We start from the raw sequence: 14,588 nt of genomic DNA, 5'->3' as shown, positions 1-14,588 counted from the left end.
TAAAGAAACCTCATGTAACCCTATCTGTTGTCCATAGCATTGTTACAGCTATGAATGTGAAGGGTCCAGTCTTCCACTAATAATCTATTATTCTGGTTGTGGTAGCTACTGTACACACACACACACACACACACACACACACACACACACACACACACACACACACACACACACACACACACCACACACACACACACACACACACACACACACACACACAACTCCATGTGCCAACTATAAAGTTTTTGGTAGAGGAATAATGGTCTGGGGCTGTATTTCCTGGTTCGGGCTAGGCCCATAGTCCAGTTAAGGGAAATTTAACGGTACAGCATACAATGACATTCTAGACGATTTCGTACTTCCAACTTTGTGGCAACAGTTTGGGAAGGCCCTTTCCTGTTTCAGCATGACAATTCCTCTGTGCACAAAGCGAGGTCCATACAGAAATGCTTTGTTGAGATTGGTGTGGAAGAAAATGACTGGCCTGCACAGAGCCTGACCTCAACCCCATCTTACACCTTTGGGATGAATTGGAATGCCGACTGCGAGCCAGGTCTAATCGCCCAACATCAGTGCCCGACCTCACTAATGCTCTTGTGGCTGAATGGAAGCAAGTCCCGCAGCAATGTTCCAACATCTAGTGGAAAGCCTTCCCAGAAGTGTGTAGGCTGTATAGCAACTCAATATTAATGCCCATGATTTTGGAATGAGACGTTCGACAAGCAGGTGTCCACAAACCTTTTGTCATGTAGTGTGTAAGTGTCTGGGTGTGGAGGAAAAAGGTGAGGTCTTATATTAGATGACAACACCGCATCATAACCCCTCTCGAAACTAAATCTGACGTGAAACAGTCGAAAAATAGTTGTCTCCATGGTAGTGCACAGCAATGCTATCTTCATATTACATGGTGTTGATGCATACATATTTTGTAACTCAGTGTTTTGTAACTCAGTGTTTTTGTAACTCAGTGTTTTGTAACTCAGTGTTTCGTAACTCAGTGTTTCGTAACTCAGTGTTTTGTAACTTGTGGTTCAATCTGTGAAATAAGGCTTCATAGGTCTCTTTGGGTAGCCGTTGGTCATGAAAAGAGAGGAAGGACAGAGGAGGGAGAGGCTCTAATTTTCTGCCTCCTTTATTCACAACCCGATTGGAGGAAGGACTACTCTCCTCTCATCCACTCTGTCTTTTCATTCACTTTCCACAGTACATTACTCAGAGAAGTCTTTTCCCCTATTCTTCATGTTGCCTCTCTCCCTCTCCATTTCTACTTTAAATCTCCTTACATCACTATGCAATCAACTCCTGATATTCAAAACTGATGCGAGTTTGCACTTATCTGAATTGACAGTACGGCTGAAGGCTTACTGTAACAAAGACATTAGTTCAGTGGCTCCGTAGAGAGTTGTTAGACAGAGACTGTCGATGAAGGAAGGCAGTCAGGTGAAAGAGAGAGAAAGCCTAGTGAGCCGTAAGTGAGGACGCTAGAGAAGCTGGGAGAGTGGAGCGAGAAAGAGAGAAAGGAAATTCAGAGAGATTCGTGAGAGAGGGAGGGAGACAAAATCTGTTGTCACTCAATCTAAGGCATTTCATGCCCTGTTAGGTCTCTCTCTCTCTCTCTCTCTCTCTCTCTCTCTCTGTGTGTTGGTGGTCAGTCCAACGATAGTGGCACTTCTGTGCTACCATCTCCATGGAGAAAGTTCACACAGGTCACCAGATAGGTCACAGGGACTCACATTCTACAAATCAGCATTTCAAGCAGAAGGGAGTGATGGCATCAGTGCATTGGGGGTTAGATAATCTGGTGGGCATATGAAGTTGTTTTGATCCTCGTTTGACACATTGTATGACCAGACGTTACAATTCCCACAACCCCATTCCTCTAATGTGACCAAGATGGCTGTGATCCCTATGAACAAATACAGTTGAAGTCGGAAGTTTACATACACCTTAGCCAAATACATAAACTCAGTTTCACAACCTGACATTTAATCGAGTATATATTCCCTGTCTTAGGTTAGTTCACGATCATCGTAAGAAGCGGACCAAAGCGCAGCGTGGCTTGAATACATTCTTCTATCTTTAATGAAGAACACTAAACAAACTTACAAAACAAAACGAATAAGACGAACGTGACCGCTATATAAACAATGTGCTAACATGCAACTAACATAGACAATAACCCACAATACAAAACAGGCTACCTAATATATGGTTCCCAATCAGAGAACAACGCAAAACACCTGTCTCTGATTGAGAACCATATCAGGCCAAACACATAGAAATATACAAACCAGACATACAACATAGAATGCCCACACAGATCACACCCTGACCAACCCAAAACATAAAACATACAAAGCAAACTATGGTCAGGGCGTGACAAGTTAGTTAGGATCACCACTTTATTTTTAGAATGTGAAATGTCAGAATAATAGTAGAGAGTGATTTATTTCAGCTTTTATTTCTTTCATCACATCCCAGTGGATCAGAAGTTCACATACACTCAGTTAGTATTTTGTAGCATTGCCTTTAAATTGTTTAACTGGTCAAACTTTTCGGGTAGCCTTCCACAAGCTTCCCACAATAAGTTGGGTGAATTTTGGCCCATTCCTCCTGACAGAGCTGGTTTAACTGAGTCAGTTTTAGGCCTCCTTGCTCGCACACACTTTTTCAGTTCAGCCCACAAATTTTCTATATGATTGAGGTCAGGGCTTTGTGATGGTTACTCCAATACCTTGACTGTTGTTCTTAAGCCATTTTGCCACAACTTTGGAAGTATGCTTGATCATTGTCCATTTGGAAGACCCATTTGCGACCAAGCTTTTAAAAACTATTTTATGATAGGGGGCAGCATTTTCACTTTTGGATGAATGCGTGCCCATAGTGAACTCCTCCTACTCTGTCCCAGATGCTAATATATGCATATTATTATTACTATTGGATATAAAACACTCTGAAGTTTCTAAAACTGTTTGAATATGTCTTGAGTATAACATAACTCATATGGCAGGCAAAAACCTGAGAAAAAATCCAAACAGAAGTGAGATTTGAGACTGGTTCAATGTTCAACTCATCCCGATTCAATGGATCTGTTTCACTTCCTACGCTTCCACTAGATGTCAACAGTCTGTAGACGTTGAATGAAGCTCTAGTGTGATGTGGGGCCGGATGGAGGTGTTTCAGTCATTGGTCTGGCAGAATGCCAGCTCCTGGTCACGCGCTTTTCTCATGATATCGCCTTGCGTTCCATAACTTCTACAGAGCATGAAGGAATTGCTGCCAGGTTGGGAACGTTATTGGATATATTATGATAAACAACATCCTGAAGATTGATCTCTATTAGTTTGACCGTTTATTCAACCTTGTTAATGTACTTTTTGAGTTTTCGTTCAGGTTTGCCGCATCTGCCGCGAGCGTTTGGACATTGTAGCACTAACATGCTAGCAAAGTAGCTACTTAGAACATAATAATGGACATTATCGACAAAAACAAGATTTATTGTGAAACTAGGATTCCTGGGAGTTGCATTCTGATGAAGATGATCAAAGGTAGGAATATTTATGATGTAATTTTCGTATTTCTTGTTGCTCAACATGAAACATGGCGCCAATGTAAACCGAGATTTGTGGATATAAATATGCACATTATCGAACAAACATAATACTATTGTGTAACATGATGTTCTATGAGTGTCATCTGATGAAGCTCATCAAAGGTTAGTGATTCATTTATCTCTTCTGCTTTTTGTGACTACTATCTTTTGCTGGGAAAATGGCTGTGTTTTTCTGTGGCTATGTACTGAGCTAAATAAATTGTTTGTGTGTGCTTTTCCCCGTAAATCCTTTTTGAAATCAGACATGTGGCTGATTCACAACATATGTAGCTTTAATTTGGTGTCTTTCATGTGTGTTTCATGAAAGTAATATATTTATAGTAATATATTTGAATTGGCGCGCTACATTTTTTCTGGCTTTTGGCCAAGGGGGACGCTACCGTTTCCACATATCCCAGAGAAGTTAACATCCTGACTGATGTCTTGAGATGTTGCTTCAGTATATCCACAGAATTTTCCTCCCTCATGATGCCATCTACTTTTGTGTAAGTGCACCATTCCGTCCTCCAGCAACGCACCCCCACACATGATGCTGCCACCCCCGTGCTTCAATGTTGAGGGTGTTCTTCGCCTTGGCAAGGCTCCCCCTTTTTCCTCCAAAGATAACAATGGTCATTATGGTCATTATGTTTTTTGTTTCACCAGACCAGAGGGCATTTCTCCAAAAAGTATGACTTTGTCCCATGTGCAGTTGCAAACCATAGTCTGGCTTTTCTATGGCGGTTTTGGAGCAGTGGCTTCTTCCTTGCTGAGCGGCCTTCAGGCCATGTCGATATAGACTCGTTTTACTATGGATATAGATACTTTTGTGCCTGTTTCCTTCAGCATCTTCTCACCAAGGTCCTTTTGCTTGTGCTGGATTGATTTGCACTTTTTGCACCAAAGTATGTTCATCTCTAGGAGACAGAACACGTCACCTTCCTGAGCGGTATGACGGCTGCGTGGTCCCATGGTGTTATACTTGCGTACTATTGTTTGTACAGATGAACATAGGTACCTTCAGGTGTCTGGAAAATTGCTCCCAATGATGAACCAGACTTGGTGGAGGTCTGCCATTTTTTCTGAGATCTTGGCTGATTTCTTTGATTTTCCCATGATGTCAAGCAGGGATCCACTGTGTTTGAAGGTAGGCCTTGAACATGCATCCACAGGTACACCTCCAATTGACTCAAATTATGTCCAATTAGCCAATCAGAAGCTTCTAAAGCCATGGCATCATTTTCTGTAATTTTCCAAGCTGTTTAAAGGCACAATCAACTTAGTGTATGTAAACTTCTGACCCACTGAATTGTGATACAGTGAAATTATAAGTTCGAAATAATCTGTCTGTAAACAATTGTTGGAAAATGACTTGTGTCATGCACAAAAGTAGATGTCCTAACCAACTTGCCAAAACAATGTTAACTTCCGACTTCAACTGTACATGTATATGTTTACAATCATTGGTGCCTTTTAGCTCCGCCTCTGCCTATAGTCTCTAAGCTCAGGGCTGTGTGTGTCTGAGGTGTTGGTGACGGGAGCTGCCCCGGAGGCTGGATGATTCCCTGTTAATCTGACATATACCCCTCTGTGGTCTAGATGTCATCTCTCCTCTCCTCTATCCCGCCATTCCCCTCTCCTCTCCTCCCCCGGGCCCGTCTCCATTTAGCTGTGTTGTCTTTCACGGCGTGGGGTCCCCGATGCAACCGGTTAGCCCTCAGACTATTCATCTCTCTCTCTCTCTCTCTCTCTCTCTCTCACACACATACACACACGCATAACACAAACACACTCACACAGCGCATACACTTGCACTATGTACACGCACACAGACACACCCGCCATGATTGGAATTAGGCTCCCCACTCTCTCTCTAGTTTATCTGTCTCCGTCTTGTTTTTCCTCTCCAGGGTGTCCTCCCATCGTCATACCCATGTCCCAGGCACACACTCATGCACGCGTCAAACACTCCAAAAAACACGTGTGCCCAAACACAACTGGCACGAATGGGTTAAATGCGTTCAGCGACGGACCCACATACTGCAACATATGTTMACTACYATCCCTATTCTTTCCAGACGTCCATCCCATCTCTAAATAGGACGTAGAACAAGTCTGGTGTGAAAACATCTCCATTTCTCCCTAAGAAAACCTCGGTGTTAGAAAGCATTGCTTTCGGTCCACCATGTTAATATTTAAAGGCAGAGGACACGTTTAGAGGAAGGCAGGAGGAACACTCAACAGCCATAGGCTGTTTACCCAGTCTCTTTCTATTGTAAATCACTCCCTTTCTAACCATTTTAAGGACCATGGTCTTACTGTTATATAAGTATTTGGGGATTTAATGTAAACACAGCCATTTCGTTCGCTCAATGTGTCTTCGTTAATCTGGCGTCATCTCTCTCTCTTTTGCTCACTCGCTCCCTCCCGTTCTGTCTCTCTTTCTCYCAGTCTCTCTGCTTTTCTTTAGCCGTTTCGCTCTTCCACACGTTCTTTTGATTGCTCTCTCCATCCTCCATTCGTTAACGTGTTCCCTAAAGCGAGTTGAGACTCCTCAGACCCTGGTTCACCTCCTCTCGGGTTCGACGCCTCGCTGTGAACATTGCTATTACATGCAGTGCATTCGGGATAGTATTCAGACCGCTTGACTTATTCCACATTTTGTTACGTTACAGCTTTATTCTAAAATTGATTAAACACAAAATGTTCCCGCATCAGTATACACACAATAACCCGTAATGACAAATCAAAAACAGGTTTTTAGAAATGTTTGCAAATTTATAAAAACAAAAAAACKATCACATTTACATAAGTATTCAGACCCTTTACTCAGTAGTTTGTTGAAGCATCTTTGGCAGTGATTACAGCTGTGAGTCTTCTTGGGCGTGACGCTACAAGCTTGGCACACCTGTATTTGGGGTGTTTCTCCCATTCTTGTCTACAGATCCTGCCAAGCTCTGTCAGGTTGGATGGGGAGCRTCRCTGCCACCACCATGCTTCACCGTAGGGATGGTGCCAGGTTTCCTCCAGACGCGATGCTTGGCATTCAAGCCAAAGAGTTAAATCTTTGTTTCATCAGTCCAAAGAATCTTGTTCCTCATGGTCTGAGAGTCCTTTAGGTGCCTTTTGGCAAACTCCATGCCGGCTGTCATGTGTCTTTTACTTATGAGTGGCTTCTCATCTGGCAACTCTACCATAAGCCTATTGTGGAGTCTTGCTGCAGAGATGGTCTGTCTTCTGGAGGTTCTCCCATCTCCACAAGAGGAAATTCTGGAGCTACAGAATGACCATCGGGTGTCGTTGGTCACCGCCCTTCTCCCCTGAAGCTAGTTTTCCCAGGCAGCTCAGACTCTAGGAAGAATCTTGGTGGTTCCCAATCTTCTTTCATTTAAGATGATGTGGCAGGCCAGTTGTGTTTGGGGACCCTTCAATGGCTGTCAGAAATGCTTTGGTACCTTCCCAGATCTGTGCTCCACACAATCCTCGTCTCGGAGATCTAACCGGACATATCCTGTCGACTCATGGCTTGGTTTTCTACTCGACATGCCATTCTGTTCAACTCGGGGATGCCGTTTATATAGACAGGTGCTGTTCCTATTATCTAATATTGTCAATCTATTAAATGTACCACAGGTGAAGTCCACATATCAAGTTCTAGAAACATCTCCTCTACTAGCTTTTAACGTCCACGTGTCAGAGCAGCTCGATAGATTTACTTCGGGCACCTGTACAGTTAGAACCACTCTACAATTTAGCCCAAATCATTAGCTACCTCTTGTACCTACTGTATTATGTATTTAATTTATTTTGGCTCCTTTGCACCCATTATTTCTGTCTCTACTTTTCACACTTTCTTCCACTGCCAAACGCAAACCATTCCAGTGTTTTTTTATGTTTTTATGTTTGAACTTGCTGTGTTGTACTCACTTCGCCTCCATGGCCTTTTATATTTTTATTATTTATACATATATATTGTTTGCCTATGACCTCCTTATCTCACCCGACTTGCTCACGATTGTATAATTAGAACTATTTTTTTCACTGTATATATTAGACTATATGTTGTTGTACTGTGCCAGTGTAGTACTATGTGTTGTTGTAGTGTGTCGAACTGCTTTGCTTGATCTTGGCCAGGTGCAATTGTAAATGAAGAGACGTTTCTCAATTTGCCCTACTGTTAAATAAAAGGTTAAATTAAAACATAAAATAAATAAAATCTCAAGGATTAATCAAATGAAAACAATGGATCGCACCTGAGCTCACTTTGAGTGCTCAGAATACTTATGTAAATAAGGTATTTCGTTTATTTACAAAGACAGTTTTTGCTTTGTCATTAAGGGTAACTGTGTGTAAATATAAGTGGGGGGGGCTTTGAATTACATTTTTAGACACCTAAGGCTGTAAACAAAGACAAGATTGTTGGAAGACGTGAAGGATCTCGTAATTACTTCCACAATGCAGCACACACACACACACAACACACCACACCAACACACACCGCAATCATCCACACAACTGAGTCAGGATACAAAAATGGGAGGGTAGTTGGCTAACTATCAATAAATGGCAACACATGTAAAGTCAGCTGGTTATTGCCCTCACTTGCAATGCTATCTTTCTAGAACAGCTGTACTTCTTTTGTGATGACAGGGGAAATCATTTTGCAGACTTTTGGGGGAAAGCAGCTTATCTGTAGAATGATTGATTGTACCTGTTTGTGAACTGCGGCTAGAAAATATTGTATTATAAATACCCATTTGTGAGATGTGTTTTTTTGCTTGGCATATATTAAAGATTTGCAAAACTGCATTATTTAGAATATATATTACTTGGAACTTTGTTGACAGACTCCACTGAAAAATCACTGTCACATTAATCCGTGTGTGTGTGGTGTGTGTGTGTGTGTGTGTGTGTTGTGTGTTGTGTTGTGTGTGTGGTGTGTGTGTGTGTGTGTGTGTGTGTGTGTGTGTGTGTGTGTGTGTGGTGGTGTGTGTTGTGTGTGTGTGTAGCTTTTGTGTGTGTGTGGTGTGTGTGATGTGTGTGTGGTATACGCTCAAGCGCAAAGCAACATTCTGTCTGGTTAAAGTGTGTGAGTTAGCAAGAAACAAAATGGCTGAGTTATGTTTATTTCCCTCCTCTCTCTCCCCTCTCTCTCTGTATCTCTCTTCTCTCTCTCTCTCTCTCTCTCTCTCTCTTCCTCTCTCTTCTCTCCTCTGTATCTCTCTTCTCCCTCTGTATCTCTCTCTCTTCCATTTGCATCTTCTCTCTCTCTCCTCCTGCATCTCTCTTCTCTCTCTCCTCTGCATCTCTCTCTCCTCTGCATCTCTCTCTCTCTCCCTCTGTATCTCTCTCTCTTCCCTCTGCATCGTCTCTCTCTCTCTCTCCTTCTGATCTCTCTCTCTCCCTCTGCATCTCTCCTCTCTCTGACGATCTCTCGCTTCCGTCTGCATCTCTCTCTCTCCTCTGTATCATCGTCGTCTCTCTCTGACTCTTCCTCTATCTGCTCTTCTCCTCTGACTCTCTCTCCGCTCTTTCGCTCTTTCTCTTCCCTGTATCTCTCGTCTCCCGCTCTTATCTCTTCATCTCCCTCTCTTAGTCTCCTATCTCTCCTCTCTCTCTACTCTCACCCCCTCTGCTCTCTCTGTATATTTCTCTGTATCTTTCTCTGTATCTCTCTCTCTGTGTATCTTTCTCTGTATCTCTCCCTCTCTCTTCCTCTGTATCTGTGTGTATCTCTCTGTATCTGTATCTCTCTCTCCCCCCTCTCTCCTTCGGAACTTGAAGCTCAAATTAACAACTCCTCAGCTTTTTATCTTCCACCTACGCTACAGCTGCCTTGACTTCTGACATACAACATATACGGGCACAAACACACCTTCACTCGCCCGATAATGACTTCCCTCCTCCTAGCCACGGATTTGGAGAAAGGTATAAAACCAGAGCCTCTGGATGCCATTGTTCAAAGTGTCAGAGTGCCCAGCGGAGTCCACACACACGGGGCTTAAATGGAAAGAGCAGGCAGGTATAGCACGCTATGACGGAGTGCCCCTACTGCTGAGGAGGGCAGAACTGGGGCAGCTTAATGGCTGGCTTCAGGCTGGTGGAGTTATAGTGGTTGCCTGGCTGGCTGGCTGGCTTCAGGCTGGTGGAGTTATAGTGGTTGCCTGGCTGGCTGGCTGGCTTCAGGCTGGTGGAGTTATAGTGGGTGCCTGGCTGGCTGGCTTCAGGCTGGTGGAGTTATAGTGGTTGCCTGGCTGGCTGGCTGGCTGGCTGGCTGGCTGGCTGGCTGCAGTCACGCTAGGGGAAGGTAAGGTGGCTTTATTGGGGTTTCAGGGGCTAGTTGTTGGCTCTTTGATCGATTGATATATATTGTTATTTCTTTGTCTTTCGTCATTTCACTCTCTCTCTCTCGTAATCTTTCCTCTGGGTTCTGAAACTATACCGAACCGAAATATAAACGCACATGCAATAATTTCAATGATTTTACTGAGTTACTGTTCATATAAGGAAATCAGTCAATTTAAATAAATAAATTAGGCCCTAATCTATGGATTTCACATGACTGGGCATAGGCCCACCCACTGGGGAGCCAGGCCCAGCCAATCAGAGTGAGGTTTTCCTGACTTTATTACAGACATTGTTACTCCTCAGTTTCATCAGCTGTCCGGGTGGCTMGTCGCAGGTGAAGAAGCCGTATATGGAGGTCCTGGGCTGGCGTTGTTACACATGTTCTGTGGTTGTGAGGCCGGTTGGACGTACCGCCAAATTCTCTAAAACGACATTGTAGACAATCAAATCAAGGTGTAGACCGTGAACACAATAAAATAACAATAATGAGGCTATATACAGGGGGAACCGGTACTGAGTCAATGTGCGGGGGTACAGGTCAGTCAAGGTCATTTGTACATGTAGGTAGGGGTAAAGTGACTTTGCATAGATAATAAACAGCGAATAGCAGCAGTGTAAAAACAAAGGGGGTGGGCGAGGGTCAATGCAAATAGTCCGGGTGGCCATTTGATTAATTGTTCAGTAGTCTTATGGTTTGGGGGTAGAAGCTGTTAAGAAKCCTTTTGGACCTAGACATGGCGCTCCGGTACCACTTGCCGTGCGGTAGCAGAGAGAACAGTCTATGATTTGGGTGACAGGAGTYTCTGACAATTTTGACAATTTTTAAATGAACATTAAATTCTCTGGCAACAGCTCTGGTGAACATTCCTGCAATCAGCATGCCAATTCCGCACTCCCTCAACTTGGCACATCTGTGGCATTGTGTTGTGTGACAAAACTACACATTTTAGAGTGGCCTTTTATTGTCCCCAGCACAAGGTGCACCTGTGTAGGGCTCATGCTGTTTAATCATCTTCTTGATATGCCACACCTGTCAGGTATCTTGGCAAAGGAGAAATACTCACTAAGAGGAATGTAAACAAATGTGTGCACAACATTTGAGAGAAATAAGCTTTGTGTGTGTATGGAACATTTCTGGGATCTTTTATTTCAGGTCATGAAACATGGGACCTACACTTTACATGTTGAGATTATATTTTTGTTATTGGCCAAGACAGGATCTTGTACTTTCTCTCTGTCTCTCTCTCTGTCTGTCTCTCTCTCTCTCATCTCTCTCTCTTTCTCTCTCTGTCTTCCTCTGTCTGTCTCTCTCTCCCCCTGTCTCTCTCTCTCTCTCGCTCTGTCTTTGTCTCTCTGTCTTTCTCTCGCTCATCTCTCTTTCCCAGACCGGGCAGCGAGGGCCTGGTGGTGGTGAACAGGTTCCAGGCGCCTGCAGACATGGCGAGCACTGCAGAATCCAGGGAGATCAGTAGTAGTGCCATTCATCAAACGCCTGCTTCTCACAGAGCGGAAAAGAAAGGGGGCCAGAGAGAGAGAGTGCACACGAGAGAGAGAGAGAGAAGAGGGAGAGTGAAAAGCCATGCAGACTCTGAACCTAAACAAGAGAGAGGGGGGATCAAAAGAGAAACGGAGGGAAATAGAGGATGGAAAAAGAGAAATAGAGGTATAGTGAGAAGGATATAAAGGGTGAGCTGGTGAGAGAGAAATACAATAACATGGAGCAAGAAAGGATGAGATTTCAGTCTCGCCCAATCGATGGTGAGTTATGTGTAAAGTGCTTCGGTGGAGCCCTGTGGTGCTGTGCTAGAGCTAAAGCTGTGGCTAAAGGGAACACAGATCCCTTCKAAAGGCCAGTTACATCAAACCCCACTCATTTAAAAGCTCAGACASTGCAACTGCTGCTACAGCTGGCTCTAGACACTAATTGGGTACAGAGAAGTAAAGGCTGCCCTGCTGTCAAAAGCATCACATAAAACTCTGATTCTGAATTGGATGAAGTTGCTCCATAGGCACTGATCTGAGATCAGTTAAGAGTTTTCTTCCAAATGGCCAAAGTTAGGATAAGGAAGTGTAGCTGATTGTGTGTTAAACGATCACATACCTCAATGTGAGCTAGCATGATAGCCCCATAACCATCCATTCAGACGACTGCCCTCTGGCAGATAATAACTGAGTGATTGGCACTTCATTTGACATCCTATTACCCCCGGAATGCCGCGTCAGGAATATTGCCTCCCTTTACCGTCGCTCCTGGAGGGTCGTTTCCGTCTTTTCTGCTCACCGCCAYGAAAATTGAAATATTGTCATCCCATTTTCATATGACTTCTAAAAAACTAATTATGGATAATGACGACGTTCCATATTTACCATTGGCTTGGAGAGAAAAGGTCCTTCAGAAATCAGGTCAAACTAGGGCTGGAGTTTTCTATATTCTCACTAGGGGCAAATTGGCCCATTTTGGAGCAGCCAGGCTTGAAATGAAGTTGAGTAGGATGAGGGGTTGATTTTACTAAAATACATCGCCCTCTCGTTCTTTCCCATTATTTCTCTCTCTCTCGCTCTTTCTCCGTCTCTCTTTCTTTGAACTCTGTGCCTGCRTCTCTCTCTTCTTCTTCTCTCTCTCTCGTTCGTGCAGCTAACTGAGGAGGCTGCAATTGAATCATGCGAGATGAAGATGCAGCACATCATGGCAGTTGTTTGTGCTTTTTGTATCAGATTGGTGCAGTAAGGACTCTCCTCTCTTCAGATAACCTAAGAGGGGAATTTGGCATGTTTACCACGTTGGATGTATCTGTCCGTGTCAGTGTACAGAATGTGCCGTGTGAAATATCTAATGACCCAGAGTTTTTCCTGCTCGTGCTTGTGTTCAGGAATAACTCCCAACCCCTCAGTGATAGAATACAACGTGTTGTGTATGTTGTGCCTGTTCTTCACCACCACCTCTATACTTGCTGGCTAAAGTGCATAGCTTTTCCACAAATCTTTGTTCCTCACCCTGTTCCCCAGTTGTATGTCTACAGGGGATTCTAGAGGACTTACCTCAGCCCAGTCCCCTGTATAATCACCCTCTCTCTCACCAATCAATATATAGTCATTATTACTCGTGTTTGTACACTGCCCTGTCAGCAGCCGAGCTCTCTGTGTGTGTGTGTGTGTGTGTGTGTGTGTGTGTGTGTGTGTGTGTTCTCTCCGCTGTGGCCCCTTTCACAACCAAAGGAGAGGCTTATTCGTCATGATTTAAGGGACATTTTTAGTGAAACAACTGGATTTGCTGACGTGTAAAACGGCGCTCAGCCAAAGTGGAGACAGAAGCAGAAGCAGGATCATTATAGACGGAGGAACGCTGATCTCAGTCAGAACAGTCTCCCTCTCTCTCGGTCTCAGTGTGTCAGGTCTCGCATTAGTAAGCTGTCAGCGGAGAGAGAGAAGAGGGCTGTGTGTGGAGGAGGGGTGAGAGAGAGGGTGGAAGAGAGAGGGAGAATCACATGCCCAGAGGCCCGACTGGAACCCGTGGACGTCGGTGAAGGAAGCGCTCCGCACCGCTCTGATTCAGAGGGTTGGGTTACATGCAGAAGACACATTTTAGTTGAATGCTTTCCCCTTTCCCTTTTCCCTTCTCTTTCCCTCTGTCTCCACCATCCTCTTTCTTTCCTCCCTCCCCCTCTTTCTCCCGCCCTCTCTGTTACCCTAGGAACCAGGCAGACAGTTTATCCCTTCACTCCCTCTGACAGAGGAGGTGGAGTAGGTTCTCTCTCTTTCCTCTCCTCTCTGTTACTCTNAGGAGGTGGAGTAGGTTCTCTCTCTTTCCTCTCCTCTCTGTTACTCTAGGAACCAGGCAGACAGTTTATCCCTTCACTCCCTCTGACAGAGGAGGCGGAGAAGGTATTCCCTCTTTCCTCTCCTCTCTTTGACTCATCTAGCGCTCCTCTCRTCCTCCTCTGGCTGGAGTTAATGGCTTTAGCATCTCCCTTATCTCAGACACACTGTCATGGCTCAGAGCTGGGATTTACTGGATGTTTGGAGCTGTGTGAGAAACACACACACACTTGAGAACAGTGAGATACACACATGCATCCGCACACACACACCCACACACATAAATATACACGCATGCACGGCTGCACACACACACACACACACGACGTAAACCAGAACCAATTAGCAGCATGTCATTTCACTGATTTGTTCCACGACATCCAGTTTCATCACACCCTCCATCAGGGGAGGGAAGACAGCAGAGCAGCAATCAGACACTCAAACCATCCATGTAATTATCTAATCATCTGCTCCAGCATCCGCCTGTTTGTCCGTATAGGGCCTGCATGTACTTATGGGAATTAAGATGGGGTTGCTCTTCTCTCTCTCTCTCTCTCTCTCGTCTCTTCTCTCTCTCTTCTCTCTCTCTCTCTCTCTCTCTCTCTCTCTCTCTCTCTCTCTCTCTCCTCTCTCCTCTCTCTTCTCTCTCTCTCTCTCTCTCTCTCTCTCTCTCTCTCTTCTCATCTCCTCTCTCCTCTCTCTCTCTTCTCTCTCTCTCCCTCTCCTCTCTCTCTACTCCTTCTTCGTCTCTCTCTCTCTCTCTCTCTCTTTCTCTCCTCTCTCTCTCTCTCTCTCTCTCTCTCCTCTCTTCTCATCTCTCTCTCTCTGCTCA

This window comes from Salvelinus sp. IW2-2015, linkage group LG1 (assembly GCF_002910315.2).
Source record: "Salvelinus sp. IW2-2015 linkage group LG1, ASM291031v2, whole genome shotgun sequence".
Classification (NCBI taxonomy): domain Eukaryota; kingdom Metazoa; phylum Chordata; class Actinopteri; order Salmoniformes; family Salmonidae; genus Salvelinus; species Salvelinus sp. IW2-2015.
This window is presented reverse-complemented; position numbering follows the sequence as displayed.